Below are 18970 nucleotides of genomic sequence, written 5' to 3' on the forward strand. Positions count from 1 at the left end.
GCTCATCACACACAATTCATCAAATACATATAAGACACAACACACATAGAACATGTCAATAAATATATCATAGCACAAGAAAATATCTAAATACATAGTTCATACATCAAACATGTCTTACAATTACTTTCTACATCATAGATCTAGAGAACTACTCCATAACAAAGGTATTACAAACCAAAGACAATAATGATAGTATTCATACAATCAAATCAGAGAATAGAGTTAAGAGATGCTTAGGGGGAAGTCTTCGGAGTTGTTCCTTGCACCGAAGGTGGATGGAGTGTAGTTGATGAAAGTGATGACTCTAGGGTTTTCCCAAGAGGGGAAAACTCTCTCCCAAAGAGAAGGATCAAGTCCTCCCCCAAAAAAACCTTGTTTAATCAAATGAATCAGCTTTTGTAGTCGCTGGAGTAGGTCACTCGCCACAGGTCATGTTGCTGGGCATGACCGCCTGTGGCAAGACTCATTATGCTCAAATCTTGTGGGCACGGTCTGTGGAGTGGGCCACGATCGCTCGTGGCGTGGCGACCGAGCCTGTTGGCCACAACCGCCTATGGCAAGGCAGGGTTTCTTGCCTTGGTATTTTTGCTCCCTATATCACTCCAATCTTTGCTCCTATCATCCACAATAAACAAGAGCAGTATCTAGGAACAATAAAACATGAAAATGAAGCATAAAATCAAATTGTCGCAAATCATGCATATAAAAGTGGGTTAAATGTAGTGCGAAATATGATGAAAACCCTATATACTTCACACTTATCAGCAGACTCGCCATAAATTTATCTTATGGCTGGATGGGCTGGTCTGTCATCCTGATAGGCTAAGAAATTCCCAACCTAATTAAATCTAAGGTGATTTGCGAGTTAGGTGAGCCAGTCCACACCTGTCAAAAAATATTTAAAAAAATAGAAAAGGTTGAAAATTTTAAATTTGGGTTACAAATTAGGCAAATCAAGTCCACTAACCCATTGACTACTCTAGTTTTAAATTTTGATTTTTTTTCCTCAATTCACAGGTCAACTAGAGTTTGCCATGGATCAGCTCGTTTGGGCCCACAACCCGCACGAGTCAACCCGCCTGGATCCGTTTTAAAATATATTAATAAAATTTCAACTCAACCCATTTAAATTGTTTAGTAGAATAGATCAACCTGACAAACTCAATACAAATTAACAACTTTACTCCTAATCTTCATTACAATTTGAGTATGCTTGTGATCCGATTTATTCCAAATTGACGGTTCTATCCCTATGCTAAATCCAAATTGACGGCTCTATCCCAATGCCCTATTTACTCCGAAGCGTGGATTGGAAAAAGGATGAAATGCTCGATAGTCAAGATACTTTCTCGCTCTACATATACCAAAAAAAAAATAATGACAGACGTATTTCAGTTTTGTAAATGAATTAATTTTATCCCTTTTTGTCCCCTCAACATTGGATGGAAGCACAACAGAAGGAAGCACGGAAGAGAGAGGCGAGACCATCTCCTACATGTTGCCTTGCGCAACCTCAATATATCCTCTGTCTTCTCCTTGACTTCTCGACAAAGCACTCCACCTGAGCAAACTTCCCCATCCCCAGAGTCGATCATGTGTCGCCTCCTCTTCTCCTTCCCCCTCCCTCTCACTCCACCTCCACAACCTCAACCTCAACACTGATCACTCCCCATTAACCCCCATGCACACAAAAAACTCTACCACCATCATGATGACAAACTAATAAATATTGAGAAAGGATGAGATGAGAATATAGAAAGGGATAACAACGTAGACCACTTGCTTGGCGTAACATCGAAGGATCTAGAGGACTGAGAAGGCGATGGGGGCCAGGAAGAAGAAATATGACAACGAGGGTCTAGATGAGATCCTTCAAGAACAAGAAAGAAGAGAAAGAAGAAGGAAAGAAATTAGAGGAAGGGAGGATGCATGATGAGACATGGGAGGCGGTAGGGTTCTGAGAAGCTAAGGCTGATTGCACAAGGGCGAAAGTTACGATGCAAAAGAAGAGGAGTAGAGTTGGGATATCTCGGGGATGGCATCAGCCATAGTGGTAGGAGATGTGAGAGTATAACTTGTTGGTAGATGGGCTCAGAACGGAGGCATTGCCTCTCGCGATGACAATGGTGGGATCAACATCTCCCCTTTGAAAGGATTACTTTCCCTAGACCTGACCTTAGTTCAGAACTAACGATTCAACGGTTCCTATGTTGGGGAGCTCAATACGGTGCATGCTAAAACACATTTCAAAAACACACACAACAGAATTAAAAACATAATAATTTCTTATTATTACATTACATAGACTACACACATGCAAGGATAAAACACGACAAGACATGATCATAAAATAAAATTTCTTAAAATGACTTTTATTCTAGGTACACCTGGTAGATGATGTGAAGTGGAAAGGGCATCAACTAGCAAACCCAATGGAGTTTGCCTCTACTTGTATCCATGTCGAGTTATTGTTGAGACGACTTCATGAAGCCACTGTTGGAACCCCAAGATTGTTTTGGTGTGATCAACAAGTTAAGGTATGTCCTGTTTGTTTTAACCTTGTGTCTAAGTGTGCAGGAGCTTAGGAACACAGGTAGTCGAGCGGAAGACGCAGCTAGCGAGAAGGACGGCAGTCCGAGGGACGAGATGCTGCGGAAGAGTACATCGGTGGACGAGAAGGAAGCGTGCAGTGGTTCCGAGGGACGAAAGCCGGAGCGGAAGATTACTCGGGGAGCAAGAGACGCAGCTAGCGAGAAGGACGGCACGCGGTGCGTCTAAGGGACGAAGACTGCGGATGAGTACGCCGGCGGACGAGAAGGAAGCACGTGGCGATTCCGAGGGACGAGAAGCCGGAGGGAAGCCCGCTCGAGAAGACCGGAAGTTGGGTTCGGGTGAGCCTTATTCCGGATGTCAGAGATCACCCAAGCAAAGCGGAGCCGGAGCAGAAAGACCCGGACCAGAGGCGAGCTGAACCGGAGAAGAGAGCACGGACCAAAAGTCAACTGGGTTGACTTTTGGGTTCGGGGCGCCCGGAACTGTCCGGGGCGCCCGGAGCTGTCCGGGGCGCCCGGAACCCTTCCGGGCGCCCGGAAGTGACTTTTTCACAGGATCGAGCTTTAACTCGATCCAACCGTTGGGGGATAAATTTTATCCTCCCCAGGACGCCCAGAACCCTTCCAGGCGCCCCGACCAAGGCTATAAATATAGCCTTGGTCCAGAAGCTTTTCATCAGTTCAGAAATTGTAACAACACTTGTGTGCTTCCATTGCTTTGATTAGCTTCTTTCTTTTTGTGCCTGCACTGCTGTAAACGAGGCTTCTCCGCCTGAAGGAGTTCTTAGTGCAACCATCTTCCTTGGATTAACAACCTCCCCGGTTGTAACCAAGTCAAATCCGGTGTCTCGTTTTTATGCTTTATTTTCTGCTTAATCTATTTTTCAAGTGTTAGCTTAATTGTTCGAGAAAGGGTTGTGTTTTATTCAGGGCTATTCAACCCCCCCCTTCTAGCCGGCCCAACGGTCCTACAAGTGGTATCAGAGTCGAGGCGCTTCAGGAGGACTAACCGCCGAACGAAGCAACATGATGGCCGGACCAAGCATCCACCCGCCGAAATATGAAGGGGACTTCGCAACCTGGAAAAAACTGATGCAGGTATTTCTTACAACAGATATTGAATTATTTTTAACAATGAAATTTGACTTTGAAGCTCCAGAGGACAAGGAAATAGATAAATGGACAAAAAAGGAGCAGGCCGACTTCGTGGCGAACGGCAAAGCAGAGTACCATCTGCTAAGCGTTCTTCCGCCTCAAGAAGTCAACAGGATCGGTAAATACAACTCCGCAAAGGAACTTTGGGAGAAGTTCCTTGAGCTGCACGAAGGGACGTCCGAAGCCAAGCTCGCTAGACGAGATCTGCTTCGCAATCAGCTTACCAGCCTGCGACTTGGGGAAGACGAGACAATCGCACATCTACACTCCAGAATAAAAGAAATCATCACCGGACTCACGAATCTAGGAGAAAAGGTAAGTAACCGAGATTCGCTCAGGTACGCATTAAATTCATTTCCGAGAAATTCAAAATCGGCATCACTAGTAGATGCTTTTTACATTTCTAAGGACTTAGAAAAAATTTCATTAGAAGAATTTTTTTCAACATTTGAAGTCCATGAGTCAAGATGTGCAGGAATGAAGGAGTCCAAGAACAATGTCGCCCTCAAAGCTTCGAGAGACGAACCTGAGTCAGAATCCTCTCTCGACGACGAGGAAATGGTAATGATGGTAAGAAGATTTAAGAAACTTTGTAAATCTAGATCTACTAACCATCCGCAGGGAAAGAAGAAAAGGACGATCCGCTACTATCACTGCGACGAAGAAGGGCACGTCAAAGACAACTGCCCCAAGCTGAAGAACAAAGACAAGGAGAAGGGTAAGAAGCCTATCCAAAAATGAAAGGCTCTGAAGGCGACGTGGGACGATACGTCATCCGAATCAGAAGTCGAAGCATTTTCCGGACTCGCACTGATGGCGAGCCATCAAGACGACGACTGCGATTCAAGCTCTTCCGAAATGAGCATCGAGAGCATCGATGAAGGGGGAGACACGTCGGAAGAAAGCAGCAGCTCAGGGGGAGAAACGGATAACGAGATCGACAAGGTAAGTCAGGTACGATCTCTTCCTCCCGATAAAATGTTTAAGTTTGTTAAACTTTTAACAAAAGACTGTTGCAAATTAGAAAGTGAAAATAAAAATTTAAAAGTAATTCTAGCTAAGTCTTGTCTCTTAGAAGAATTAGATAAATTAAAATTGAAAAATGAAAAATTGGAATTAGAAAATCAAAATTTGAAAATTCAAATAGATAACTTAAAAAACTATGCATGTTCATTTAAAACCAATTTTAGAAGAAGTAATAATTTAAATTGGTACTTTAAATATCACCCGGAACAGATTAGGAACATTTCAAGAAAATATGTCCCTAAAAACTTTTTAGTTAATTCAGTAGGTTGGAACCTATATTGGGTTCCTAAATCATGCTTAAATTGATTTTTAAAAAAATTAGCGCTTTAAGTGAGAAAATTAAACAAAGAATTTCTTTATGAGGCTTTGTCTAAGGAAGTAGTTGTTACTCCAATAACCAAGAAGGCCTAGTGCCTCACCACGACCTGGAAGCCAAAATATTGAAATAAATGTTTAATTAACTTACCAATGAAGCATTAATACAAGAATTAATTAGTGCTTGAAAAAAGTTATTCAAAACATTTTATTTCAAATTAGAAATAGACTTACTTAGAAATTATTTTTTTTTGACTAAGTCATTTAAAAAAAAAATACTTAAAAATGTAAGTTAGGATTTTTTTTTCAAAATTTTTTTTTATACTTAGAAATATTCTCAAAAATCATTTTTTTCCTAAGTTAAGAACTTTTTTTGAAACTAGAAATCTCAGCTTAAATTACTTAGAAAATTTTTCTAAATTTCTTAAAAACTTAGAATTTTTTATTAGAAATACTTTTTCTAAGTCTTTTACCCTTAGATTGTTTTTCTTGGAACCCCATTTTTTTGTGATCAAAGGGGGAGAAGGGAAAGTATAAGTCTAGGGGGAGGTAGGTAGATGGATTTAATTTTTTTTTCTATCTTTTTGCACTTAAATTGCAATTTAAGTTAATTTACTTAATTCTATTTTATGTCTATTTTAACCAGCTTAACTTGGGTTGATCACACCAAAAAGGGGGAGATTGTTGGAACCCCAAGGTTGTTTTGGTGTGATCAACAAGTTAAGGTAGGTCCTGTTTGTTTTAACCTTGTGTCTAAGTGTGCAGGAGCTTAGGAACACAGGTAGTCGAGCGGAAGACGCAGCTAGCGAGAAGGACGGCAGTCCGAGGGACGAGATGCTGCGGAAGAGTACATCGGTGGACGAGAAGGAAGCGTGCAGTGGTTCCGAGGGACGAAAGCCGGAGCGGAAGATTACTCGGGGAGCAAGAGACGCAGCTAGCGAGAAGGACGGCACGCGGTGCGTCCAAGGGACGAAGACTGTGGATGAGTACGCCGGCGGACGAGAAGGAAGCACGTGGCGATTCCGAGGGACTAGAAGCCGGAGGGAAGCCCGCTCGAGAAGACCGGAAGTTGGGTTCGGGTGAGCCCTATTCCGGATGTCAGAGATCACCCAAGCAAAGCGGAGCCGGAGCAGAAAGACCCGGACCAGAGGCGAGCTGAACCGGAGAAGAGAGCACTGACCAAAAGTCAACTGGGTTGACTTTTGGCTCCGGGGCGCCCGGAGCTGTCCGGGGCGCCCGGAACCCTTCCGGGCGCCCGGAAGTGACTTTTTCACAGGATTGAGCTTTGACTCGATCCAACCGTTGGGGGATAAATTTTATCCCCCCAGGGCGCCCGGAACCCTTACAGGCGCCCCGACCAAGGCTATAAATATAGCCTTGGTCCAGAAGCTTTTCATCAGTTCAGAAATTATAACAACACTTGTGTGCTTCCATTGCTTTGATTAGATTCTTTCTTTTTGTGCCTACACTGCTGTAAACGAGGCTTCTTCGCCTGAAGGAGTTCTTAGTGCAACCATCTTCCTTGGATTAACAACCTCCCGGTTGTAACCAAGTCAAATCCGGTGTCTCGTTTTTATGCTTTATTTTCTGCTTAATCTATTTTTCAAGTGTTAGCTTAATTGTTCAAGAAAGGGTTGTGTTTTATTCAAGGCTATTCAACCCCCCCCTCTAGCCGGCCCAACGGTCCTACAGCCACGAGTCATTTGTCTCCGATAATTATTGTAACACCCCTAATTTTTTTTATTATATAAATACAAACTCTGGATGTCACTCGCCCATATTTCCATAGCGGGTTCTCAGTTCAATAAAATCACATAGACATAAAATATAACTGAAGGTAGAAATTAAAACTGGAAGGTCTTCGGGTTGTATTGTCATTGTCTCAAGCTGACTCACTGGTCAATACCTCTTGCCTCATTTGTCCCATTGTCTGGAAAAATAAAGGTTAAAGTCTATAAGTCGGGAGACTCATTATGTTCAAAATCGTGTTATGCAATAGTTATCGTCTATAACTTAGTGTACTAAGGGAAACTCATGCTAGGTAACTTAAGACTTAATTTCTGGCATACTCCAGATATGAACACAAGCATAGAGGTCATCATAAACATAAGAACATAAAATAAACTTAGGTATGTACATAAGCATACTTGCATGGTATAAACATACACAAATAAAAATAGATTAAATCCTGAACATATACATAGGCATCGACATAAGCATACTTGCATGACATAAATATACATATAAGAATAGGTTTAATCATGAGCATATACATAGACATACATGAGCATGGACATAGCATATCATGAACCTGTCATATTCATAGCATAACATGAACCTGAACATAACTTAAACATATTATTATGGTGGCTTAGTTGCATGTGGTCATATCATACCATAAGTTATTCATCAAACAACTACCCTAGTGCTAGGTTGGTGGAAACCTGTCCTTGGAATGAATCCCCTACTCATACATAATTTTGGCACGCACCTTAGGCTTAGGTCCCTGGTTCATCCCACCGTCCCAATTCATGAGGGTTCTTTGGCAAACTCCCCAGGCTTAGGTCCCCAGTTTATAACTTAATGCATAATAAGATTTGACAAGCTCCCCAGGCTTAGGTCCCCGATTTATAACTTAACCCATAATAAAATTTGGTAAACTCCTCAGGCTTAGGTCCTCGGTTCATAACTTTACCTATAATAAGATTTAGTAAGCTGCCCGGACTTAGGTCCCTATTTCATAACTTAACCTATAATAAGATTTGGTAAGCTCCCTGAGCTTAGGTCCCTGATTATACTCACCACGTTCATTTCATAAACACATACAATAGCATAACATAACATAACATAACATAACATAATCATGATCACTAAATAGGCAGGAATATAAACATGTACATAGACTTAAATATAATCCCTACATAGGCATGCATACAAACATATCCGTAAACATGATTACTGTAAGATACAACAAATTTAATAATAAGTGTTATTGGAAAAATAACCTTACTAGTTTTTTTTTTAGAATTTTTAAAAATTTTTCTGAATTTAAACGGAGTCCATATGACACATTTAAGAGGATAGACCTATTAGGCATGGGGAAAGCTTGTTTAGAATAACCATTTAAGTGAGAGTTGATTAAGAATTAACTTATGGTTTAATTAAATAAACCTAAGTTTATAAGCCATGCCCTAATTCCATTCATCTTTGTTTCCGATCCTTGCCCTCTTCTCTCGATCTTGCTGCTGCCAACCACCACTGTCGACGCTCGATCATCACCGTCGTCTGCCTCTTTCTCGACTTCTCTGAGTTGCCGACCCTCCTTCCTCACTCATTTTTCACAGACGATGCCACCCACCGCCTGGCATTGTAGTCACCTGAAGGGAGGAATAACGTCGCACCACCAATTGCCGTCGGTAGAGTAGCCCAGTGTCGCAGCTATCCGAGGGTCAGCCAGCCACCATCTCCCTCTTTCGATTTGCCGTCGTGCCCTAGCCGATTTATTCACTCGACACCGGCATCCCAGGTGTGCCCTCCTCACACGCTACTGTTAGGACCTTCGGATAGCGGCTAGAGAGGGGGGTGTGAATAGTAGACCCCAAATTCACGTTTCTTCCTACAATTTGAGTTAGCGCAGCGGAAATAAAGAGTAGGAACGAAAATGGAGAAGATCAAACCTCAAACGCGACGATATAACGAGGTTCGGAGATGATACTCCTACTCCTCAGCGTGTCCGTAAGGTGGACGAATCCTATCAATCCGTCGGTGGATGAGACCCCGGAAAACCGGCTAATAAATACTCCTTCTGGGTGGAGAAACCTCGCCACAATCTCTCTTGCAACAGCAAGATCGGAGTACAAGAAATACAGCAAGAAGCCAAGAACAATATGAATGTAAAACAGTAGTTTGCTTGCCTTCTCGTCGACTGGTGATAAAGAAACCACTTCACGCCAACAACAGCAGCAACTGATTAGTTGGAGTCCAGCCGAGGGAAGCTCACACGAAGCTTCAGTAATGGAGAGCTCAGCAAAGCTCTGATCGCAAAGAACAAGAAGCAGCAAGAAGAAGAGAAAAAAACTCTACTGTAGAGGCCCTTGATTTATATGAACCTGTGAAGAAGAAGAAAGAAGAAATCTAGCCGTTGTGTCTCAACGGCTAGACCTGGACTGATCAGGCTCCACCCTGATCGGTCCAGGATGGATCTGATCGGTCAGGGGACCGATCAGGCCCTAGGTTGATCGGTCCCCAGACCGATCCCAACTCTCTCACAGAGAGTTGGTTCCCGAAGCCTGATCGGTCTGTGGACCGATCAGGCCCTAGGCTGATCGGTCCCCAGACCGATCCCTCCTATTCCTTCTCCCAATCTGTTTGGTTATTGATCGGTCACGGGATCAGATGACCCGAATCGGATCGGTCAGCAGACCGATCCAATTTCCCAGCCTTAAACCCTAAAGCCTTCCTGATATAGAGAATGAGCTACTGAGCCCTCTCTGACCTAGTCCGGAGAACGAGCTACCGAGCCCTCTCCGACTTCCACGTCCGGTCCAGAGAACGAGCTACCGAGCCCTCTCCGACTTCCACGTCCGGTCCAGAGAACGAGCTACCGAGCCCTCTCTGGCCTAGTCCGGAGAACGAGCTACCGAGCCCTCTCTGACCTAGTCCGGAGAACGAGCTATCGAGCCCTCTCCGACTTCCACGTCCGGTCCAGAGAACGAGCTACCGAGCCCTCTCTGGCCTAGTCCGGAGAACGAGCTACCGAGCCCTCTCCGACTTCATCCAGTCCAGAGAACGAGTTACCGAGCCCTCTCCGACTTCGTTCGGTCCAGAGAACGAGCTACCGAGCCCTCTCTGGCCTAGTCCAGAGAACGAGCTACCGAGCCCTCTCTGACCTCCCATGCCAAGCTTCCATACTTGGACTTTTCCCCCGTGCCAATCTCCCTGCTTGGACTTTTCCCGTGCCAAGCTCCCTGCTTGGACTTTTCCGTGCCAAGTCTCCATACTTTGACTTTTCCACGTGCCAAGCTCCCTGCTTGGACTTTTCCCGTGCCAAGCTCCCTGCTTGGACTTTTCCGTGCCAATTCTCCATACTTGGACTTTTCCCGTGCCAAGCTCCCTTCTTGGACCTTTCCGTGCCAAGTCTCCATACTTGGACTTTTCCCGAATCAGGTCAACTCAAGTTGGGTCAACCAGATCAACCTTGACCAAAGGTTGCACCCACAATCCCCCAAGTTCCTATTCTTGTCAAACATCAAAATACAACTTCTCTATTCTTGTCAAACATCAAAATATACCTCGAGTCAGGTCAACTCGAGTCGGGTCACCCAGGTCAACCTTGACCTAAGGTTGCACCAACAATCTCCCCCTTTTTGATGTTTGACAAAATCATAATCAAGTTAGGTTAACCCGATAACCTAACTTAGGTTTTCCAATAGTTCTCCAATGTTCTTCCTTGAACATTCTCTGAACATTTTCTCCAAAATCCAATGTTCTTTCTTGAACATTCTCTGGACATTCTCCCCCTTTTTGACACACATCAAAAAGAGTGAATCAAGGTCAAGAGTTTCTTCCTAATGAAAGTCTCATACCTTTCATTGAAACCCTTAATTTCCCCCTTGATACTAAGATCCACAGTGAACTTAGTGATAATCCCATATCACTCATCCTCAGAAATCTTGACGAGTAAAAACTCCCCCAAAAAGTCAACTCCTCCTTGACCATTAGGTAAAACTCCCCCTAAAAGTCAACTCCTCCTTGACCTTTGCACCAACAATGTCTTGGAGAGTTTCAACCCTTTAGAAATCTAAAGCACCAACTTCCATAGCTGAAATTTTAGACAACAGTCGAAAATCAGCATTTTGGCACGCTCTGATCGGTCACCAGACCGATCAGGACTCCACTGGATCGGTCACCAGACCGATCCACACTGCCCTGGATCGCTCCAGTGACCGATCCAGACTTCCCTGGACCGATCAGGATCCTCTCTGATCGGTCCACAACTCTCTGATAAGAATTTCTGATTTTTCTCCCGAAATTCAGAAACCCCTAAAAAATTACAGAAAATTCCAAAAATTATAAAATTTTGAGGATACATTCCTCATAACATATATTATCATGGAAAAATAGTTTTCTATGAAAATAACTTCCATTTTTTAATCTTGATACAAAGTTCGAAAGACTTTGAAATAACTCAAGGTTAATCCATCTTTGTATCAACTTGCTCAATGATGAATGCTATCACTAGAAAAGCTTCATCAAGGTTTTTCAAATCAATTTTGAAATGATTTTAAACCATTCAATTTAGGACCACAATCTTAGGACTAAATGTACATGACTTGTACACAAGTTTTCCCTATGATCCTCAAATTCAAATTAGGCTCATCTAGGTACAAGAACTATGCATCTTGATCCTAACTCATAATCCTAATATCTCACACACATCTAAGGTGTATCAAACACATCCAAGTCAATTTTGATGTGAGATATGAGTTTAGGTCATCTTAAGCTAAGTTCTCATGCATTTTCTAAACTACAATTTGATCTCCATATCAAATTGTGTTTCTATCCTTAAATCAAATTAATTGATCATAAATGCAAGAGATGATGACATGGCATAAAATAATATCATAAGTGGAAACATGTGCCAATGTCATGATGTCATGGCATAAAGTATGAAACTTAAATAAGGCATGACATATAACTAACCTAAGCATTATCATGACATTTCAAATGATAATAAAATAAATATGATGTCATGACATGACATATGACAAACAATGTATGGCAAATAACATATAAAGGTATAGAAAATACCTAATTCTAGCCTTAGTTGCCATTTTTGATAATTTTGATCATTTTACCATAAATTCTATATTCCTAAGTGTAATAGACCTAAAATCATATACTAAAGATTTTTAGATCACTATGTGCCAATTAGATTGACCCTAGAAAACTCCTCAAATGTGGTTGGCACATCCTAATCACCTTAGGAATAATTTTTAATTTCATTTTCAAGGCTTGATTACACCTTGAAAATTCCTAAAATGCCACCTTTTGCCATGAGTAGGTTAACTACCTATCCATTTGAGGTTGGCACACCCTAAACCATCTAGCGTGAAGGAATCACGCTCCTAGGAACCCAATACCTATTTGAGCTCATTGGGTTCACTAAATATTCACTAGGGATGACTTCCCTAGCAACCCTCCTAATGACCCTTCTAGGCTTTAAAGCCTTGGTTATTTGGGACTCATCGAGATCAACTCTAGGAGTGACTCCCCTTGTGACCTTGGTGATGGTCTTCCTAGCCCTAGGTCTTGTTCCATAATCGAATGGAACATTATGATAAGCGGGCTTGACCACTTGAGACTTAGGTTTGTGACCCAAACCTCTCATGTCCTTGGGCTTTGGTTTTTGACCCTTAGACCCTAGAGTTGACTTCTCCAAATTCTTAAGAGTCTTTTCTAAAGTGTCAAGTCTTGACCTCAAGTCTTGATTTTCCTTCTTTAATACCACAAGCTTTAATTTGTCATTTTTCTTTGAGGTATTCCTAGGCATATGTCTATTTGTTTTGGGATTCCTATCTAGGTTTTCCTTAACCTTAGATGAGTTAACTCTAGGGTTGGCATTTCTAGCATTGTCCTTATCTAGGCTAACATGTTTGGCACCTAAGCACATGTATCGGTTTCTATGGTTATCATGCTTATCATTATTGACAATTGTAATAAAACTACTAGTATGTGTCTTATTAGAATTGCAAGAATGTGCCTTAAAGGATACCTTAGGGTTTGCCTTAGCTCCTCCCATAGATGTGCTTGGTCTCTTGTCCTTGTGAGGTTGCCTCCCCCTTGGACATTGACTCCTATAATGTCCCCTTTGCTTGCATTGGAAGCACACCACGTGCTCCTTGCCCCTGCGTATCGGGACTTCGGCTTCCTTGACTTTTGGTGCCGGTGGAGTCTTCCTAATCCTCTTTGGACATTTACTTTTGTAATGCCCATATTCCCTACACTCAAAGCATATTATATGTAATTTATTTGAAATTAAGTTGCTTGAGTTACCTAGGGTTGAGGATGGATATAAGCTCTCTCCTTCATCCCTTCCGGAGGTAGAGGCTTTTTCTTCTTGCTCCAGTCTTGAAGAAGAACTCTCCTCCTCTTCTTCCTTAGATGTTGAGTAGCCCTCAACTTCTAATTCCATACCTCCATGATGTGAGCTACTTGGCTCACTTGACTCCTCTTCATGACTTGAATTGGAGCTCTCCTCATGGAACTTAGCCAAGTTGTTCCACAACTCCTTGGCATTGTTGTATCCACCTATCTTACACAAGATATCATTAGGTAATGAAAATTCAAAGATTTTCGTTACCTCGTCGTTGATTATGGATTGGTGGATTTGTTCCTTCGTCCACTTCTTCTTCTCGAGAGGTTCTCCTTCTTTATCCACCGGAGGAATAAAACCTACTTGTACACAATTCTAATTTACTAGGTTAGCCATAAGAAAATACTTCATTCTTACCTTCCAATACGCGAAGTCGTCGCGATCGTAGAAGGGTGGAATCGTGACGTCTTCTCCAAGTTGATCCATTCTCTAGCTCGTGCTCCCCCGGGTGTTAATCCGACGAAGAGCGACCTCGCTCTGATACCACTTGTTAGGACCTTCGGATAGCGGCTAGAGAGGGGGGGGGTGTGAATAGCCGACCCCAAATTCACGTTTCTTCCTACAATTTGAGTTAGCGCAGCGGAAATAAAGAGTAGGAATGAAAATGGAGAAGATCAAACCTCAAACGCGACGATATAACGAGGTTCGGAGATGATACTCCTACTCCTCGGCGTGTCCATAAGGTGGACGAATCCTATCAATCCGTCGGTGGATGAGACCCCGGAAAACCGGCTAATAAATACTCCTTCTGGGTGGAGAAACCTCGCCACAATCTCTCTTGCAACAGCAAGATCGGAGTACAAGAAATACAGCAAGAAGCCAAGAACAATATGAATGTAAAACAGTAGTTTGCTTGCCTTCTCGTCGACTGGTGATGAAGCAACCACTTCACGCCAACAAAAGCAGCAACTGATTAGTTGGAGTCCAGCCGAGGGAAGCTCACACGAAGCTTCAGTAATGGAGAGCTCAGCAAAGCTCTGATCGCAAAGAACAAGAAGCAACAAGAAGAAGAGAAAAAAACTCTACTGTAGAGGCCCTTGATTTATATGAACCTGTGAAGAAGAAGAAAGAAGAAATCTAGCCGTTGTGTCTCAACGGCTAGACCTGGACCGATCAGGCTCCACCCTGATCGGTCCAGGATGGATCTGATCGGTCAGGGGACCGATCAGGCCCTAGGCTGATCGGTCCCCAAACCGATCCCAACTCTCTCACAGAGAGTTGGTTCCCGAAGCCTGATCGGTCTGTGGACCGATCAGGCCCTAGGCTGATCGGTCCCCAGACCGATCCTAACTCTCACAGAGAGTTGGTTGCCAGAGCCCTGATCGGTCTGTGGACCGATCAGGCCATTCCTTCTCCCAATCTGTTTGGTTACTGATCGGTCACCAGATCGATCAGATGACCCAGTGTATAACTGGATCGGTCAGCAGACCGATCCAATTTTCCAGCCTTAAACCCTAAAGCCTTCCTGATATAGAGAACGAGCTACTGAGCCCTCTCTGACCTAGTCCGGAGAACGAGCTACCGAGCCCTCTCCGACTTCCACGTCCGGTCCAGAGAACGAGCTACCGAGCCCTCTCTGATCTAGTCCGGAGAACGAGCTACCGAGCCCTCTCCGACTTCCACGTCCGGTCCAGAGAACGAGCTACCGAGCCCTCTCTGGCCTAGTCCGGAGAACGAGCTACCGAGCCATCTCCGACTTCATCCAGTCCAGAGAATGAGTTACCGAGCCCTCTCCGACTTCGTCCGGTCCAGAGAACGAGCTACCGAGCCCTCTCTAACCTAGTTCGGAGAACGAGCTACCGAGCCCTCTCTGACCTCCCATGCCAAGCTTCCATACTTGGACTTTTCCCCCGTGCCAAGCTCCCTGCTTGGACTTTTCCCGTGCCAAGCTCCCTGCTTGGACTTTTCCGTGCCAAGTCTCCATACTTGGACTTTTCCACGTGCCAAGCTCCCTGCTTGGACTTTTCCCGTGCCAAGCTCCCTGCTTGGACTTTTCCGTGCCAAGTCTCCATACTTGGACTTTTCCACGTGCCAAGCTCCCTGCTTGGACTTTTCCCGTGCCAAGCTCCCTGCTTGGACTTTTCCGTGCCAAGTCTCCATACTTGGACTTTTCCCGTGCCAAGCTCCCTGCTTGGACCTTTCCGTGCCAAGTCTCCATACTTGGACTTTTCCCGAATTAGGTCAACTCAAGTCGGGTCAACCAGATCAACCTTGACCAAATGTTGCACCCACAATCCCCTAAGTTCCTATTCTTGTCAAACATCAAAATACAACTTCTCTATTCTTGTCAAACATCAAAATATACCTCGAGTCAGGTCAACTCGAGTCGGGTCACCCAGGTCAACCTTGACCTAAGGTTGCACCAACAACTACTACTATGCCGATCATCGATCACCGATGCCAACATTTTAGGTGGGATGGTTGTCACCTGTGAGGCTCTCCCTCCACCATCGAGACAGATTCATCGTCGGTTGTGCTCTCTTCCTCCCCACTTCAGATTTCCTCTTTCTCTCCCGATCTGTCACTGATCTCCTTCAACTCGTGCCCTAGTTGTAGAGCTACAGTCGTTGCCTCCAATTGTGCCGAGGCTGACCATCGTTGGCTCTGATTGGGGGAGTAGAACGATTATCTTAAAGGTAATATGCTAAATTTAGTAGAAGATTTTAGGGTTGGATTTACTCTGGATACGAATTGAGGTTTCTCTTTTTTGAAGGATAGTGGTTTCATTTGGTACCGACCATTGTCATCGGTAGTGGGTTGCTCCAACCGTGAGCAGTGCATTGGATTTGGAGGTAATTTCTATACAAACTAAATTTGACTTAGTTGTGGAATGGTCAAGGTTTTTGAATTCAATCTAGTGATGGAAGAGATCAAATTGGTTAGGGAGATGGGGATTTGATTTCAATTTCTGGTGGCATTTGGATTGATTAGATGATTTAGATAATTTCATGGCCATTATTAGAATCATCAAATTGAGATGGATTGGTGGATATAGATTTGTATCAGATTATGTTAGAGATTTTGTAATCTGTTGTTGCTTAGATAATTAATGATTGGTAGATTTAGAAGGATTTATGATGAGATTTGATTAGTGATTGATTAGTAAGAAATAAGGAGTTTATTGGTGGATTAAGGATGGACTTATTATCTAACTGGATTTAGATCATTAGGTAGAATTAAACATGGTTACCTATTCGAACTAGGATTAGGTTTTGGGTTTAGCTAATTGTTCTATATGTGATAAGCTAAATTGTATATCATATAATTTGTAGTATGTTGATTTGAGACAAGCATCTCAACATGGGGGTTGTTTAGCACGAACGACAGATAAAGGTGGATATTACTTTCTTGGTCTCTTTAGTTCTTTGAACTTAGTGCATGGTTACTTTTTATTGATGGATTAGATTATTTTACCTTAAATCTATCCATATTGTTATCCTGCTTGATATTTCTGCTTGACCTTAAAGATGATCTATTTATTTCATAAACAGTCTTGATTTTTGAATATCTATACTCTATTGTGTATACATATTTAGAGTATATACCGTAGGGGAAAACTTATTGACTGAGTTATCATACTGATTATGCATATGATATCGGTGTACACATGATTGGTATGTGTTGCAAGAGTTTATTAGGTTAATTGTTCCTTTGCATGTGTGTGCACATGTGTCTGGTGTATATCATTGGAGGAAATATGTCGATAGTGCTTATATTGGTGATCATATGCATCTGGTGTGTTATTAGAGGTATCACGTTGATTATACCTACGTGTAGGGTGTGTATGTGTATGGTGTGTACGTGTTTAGAGGTGCTTCTTATTATTTTTATGGTTTAGTAGACACTAGTTGGATTTACTTATACCTATAGATATAGGTGTTAGATGAATCATTGTTCTGGAGGTGTTTATGATGATTGGGAGGTTGCTTGATGATGATCGTGTCAGTATCATGATTATTACATCATATTCATCATTGCTTTGCATGCTGACGATCATTTGCTCCCTTGTGATATGAGCTAGTTGCCAGTCATATATATATGCATGTTGATGACCACTTGCTCCCCTTTGGTATGAGCTAGTCATCAAATATGTTAACTGCCCATTCGGCCACTATGGGAGAGTGGTAGCTAGGAGTGGAGCTAGTCCTATCGTACTTACTTGGTCGCTCAGTGTTATACTCTGTCAACCTCGACCACTCATGAGTAGTGGTATCTGGAGGGTATAGTAGTCAGGGGGATAGAGATGTGAGTAGTCAGGGACCCTGATGCTATGTAGCTAGATAACTACTTAGTGAATTGTCCACCTCGACCACTCTATTTGTTAGACTGTATACTAAAAGTCTAATTTTTTGTATAAACATTTATTTTGAAATAAGAATCACGTTGGTCAAATGTCTACATTTATGTTAAGTGTAGTTGCCCATTTAATTTATATTGTAGATAACATGGTGTGTGGTGCCACACAGAAGATCATGTTATTAGTTTCTTATAAATTATAAATAGTAGCTCACAACCAAGATGGAATGGGACAAACCATTGGAGTGGTTGTAGTATAATTTGGTATTAGTTTATCTTGACTATAAAATTATACTAGTACACTATGAGTGTATTGAGCAAGACCATTTGAGGTAGTTTCTTTTTATACTGACTACATAAAAGAACAAAACCTCTGTTATTATGGAAGTACGTACTCTTAATCATGATATAATAACAAGCACGTATACTTAATATTTATTTTTTTAATTTATCAAAGGGTGAGATTTAGTTCGTTAAATCAATAGGCCGATAAGTTGGGAAGTGATATTATTTATATGGTGTGTTGTTGATTATAGAATGAAACTGTTGGAACCCCGAGGTGTTTTGATGTGATCAAACAAGTTAAGCTAGGTCCTGCGTTGTTTAACCCTTGTGTCTAAGTGTGCAGGAGCTTAGGAACACAGGAAGTCGAGCGGAAGACGCGGCTAACGAGAAGGACGACACGGGGAGAGAGTCGACGGGCTCGGTGCGTCTGAGGGACGAGGTGACCACGGAAGAGTACACCAGCGGACGAGAAGAACGTGCGCGGCGTTCGAGGGACGAGAAATCGGGAAGGAAGGCTGCTCGAGGAGAAGGCCGGAACATGGGTTCGGGTGAGCCCTATTCCGGAAGGCCAAGATCACCCAAGCAAACGGAGCCGGAGCGAACAGACCCGGACCGAGATGAGCTGGATCGAGACGAGCTGAACCGGAGTCGAAAAGTCAACTTATGTTGACCTTAGGGCTCCGGGCGCCCGGAACCCTTCCGGGCGCCCGGAATCGACTTTTCAATAGGATCGAGTTTTGACTCGATCCGACCGTTGGGGGATAAAATTTATCCCCCCAAGGGCGCCCGGAACCCTTCCAGGCGCCCGGACCAAGACTATAAATATAGCCTTGGTCCAGAAGCAATGATCAATCAAGAACAACTACTTGTAATCCAGTGCTTTCATTTGTGTTATTTCTTTCTGTGCTTTCAACGCTGTAAGAGGCTACTCCGCCCAGAGGAGAATCAATTAGTGCGCCTTCTTTGCCTTGGATTAGCAATCCTCTGATTGCAAACCAAGTAATTCCTCTGTGTCTATTTTCTGTTTTAATTAGTCTCTGCCTTTTTAATTACAAGTTCTTTTAAGTTAGTTGAATATCCGAGAAGGGTTTTTGGTTTTATTTTGTAGGGCAATTCACCCCTCCCCTCTTGCCGGCCTCCAAAGGGACCTACAAGTGGTATCAGAGCGAGGACGCTTCAGGAG

This window comes from Zingiber officinale, chromosome 7B (assembly GCF_018446385.1).
Source record: "Zingiber officinale cultivar Zhangliang chromosome 7B, Zo_v1.1, whole genome shotgun sequence".
Lineage (NCBI taxonomy): Eukaryota > Viridiplantae > Streptophyta > Magnoliopsida > Zingiberales > Zingiberaceae > Zingiber > Zingiber officinale.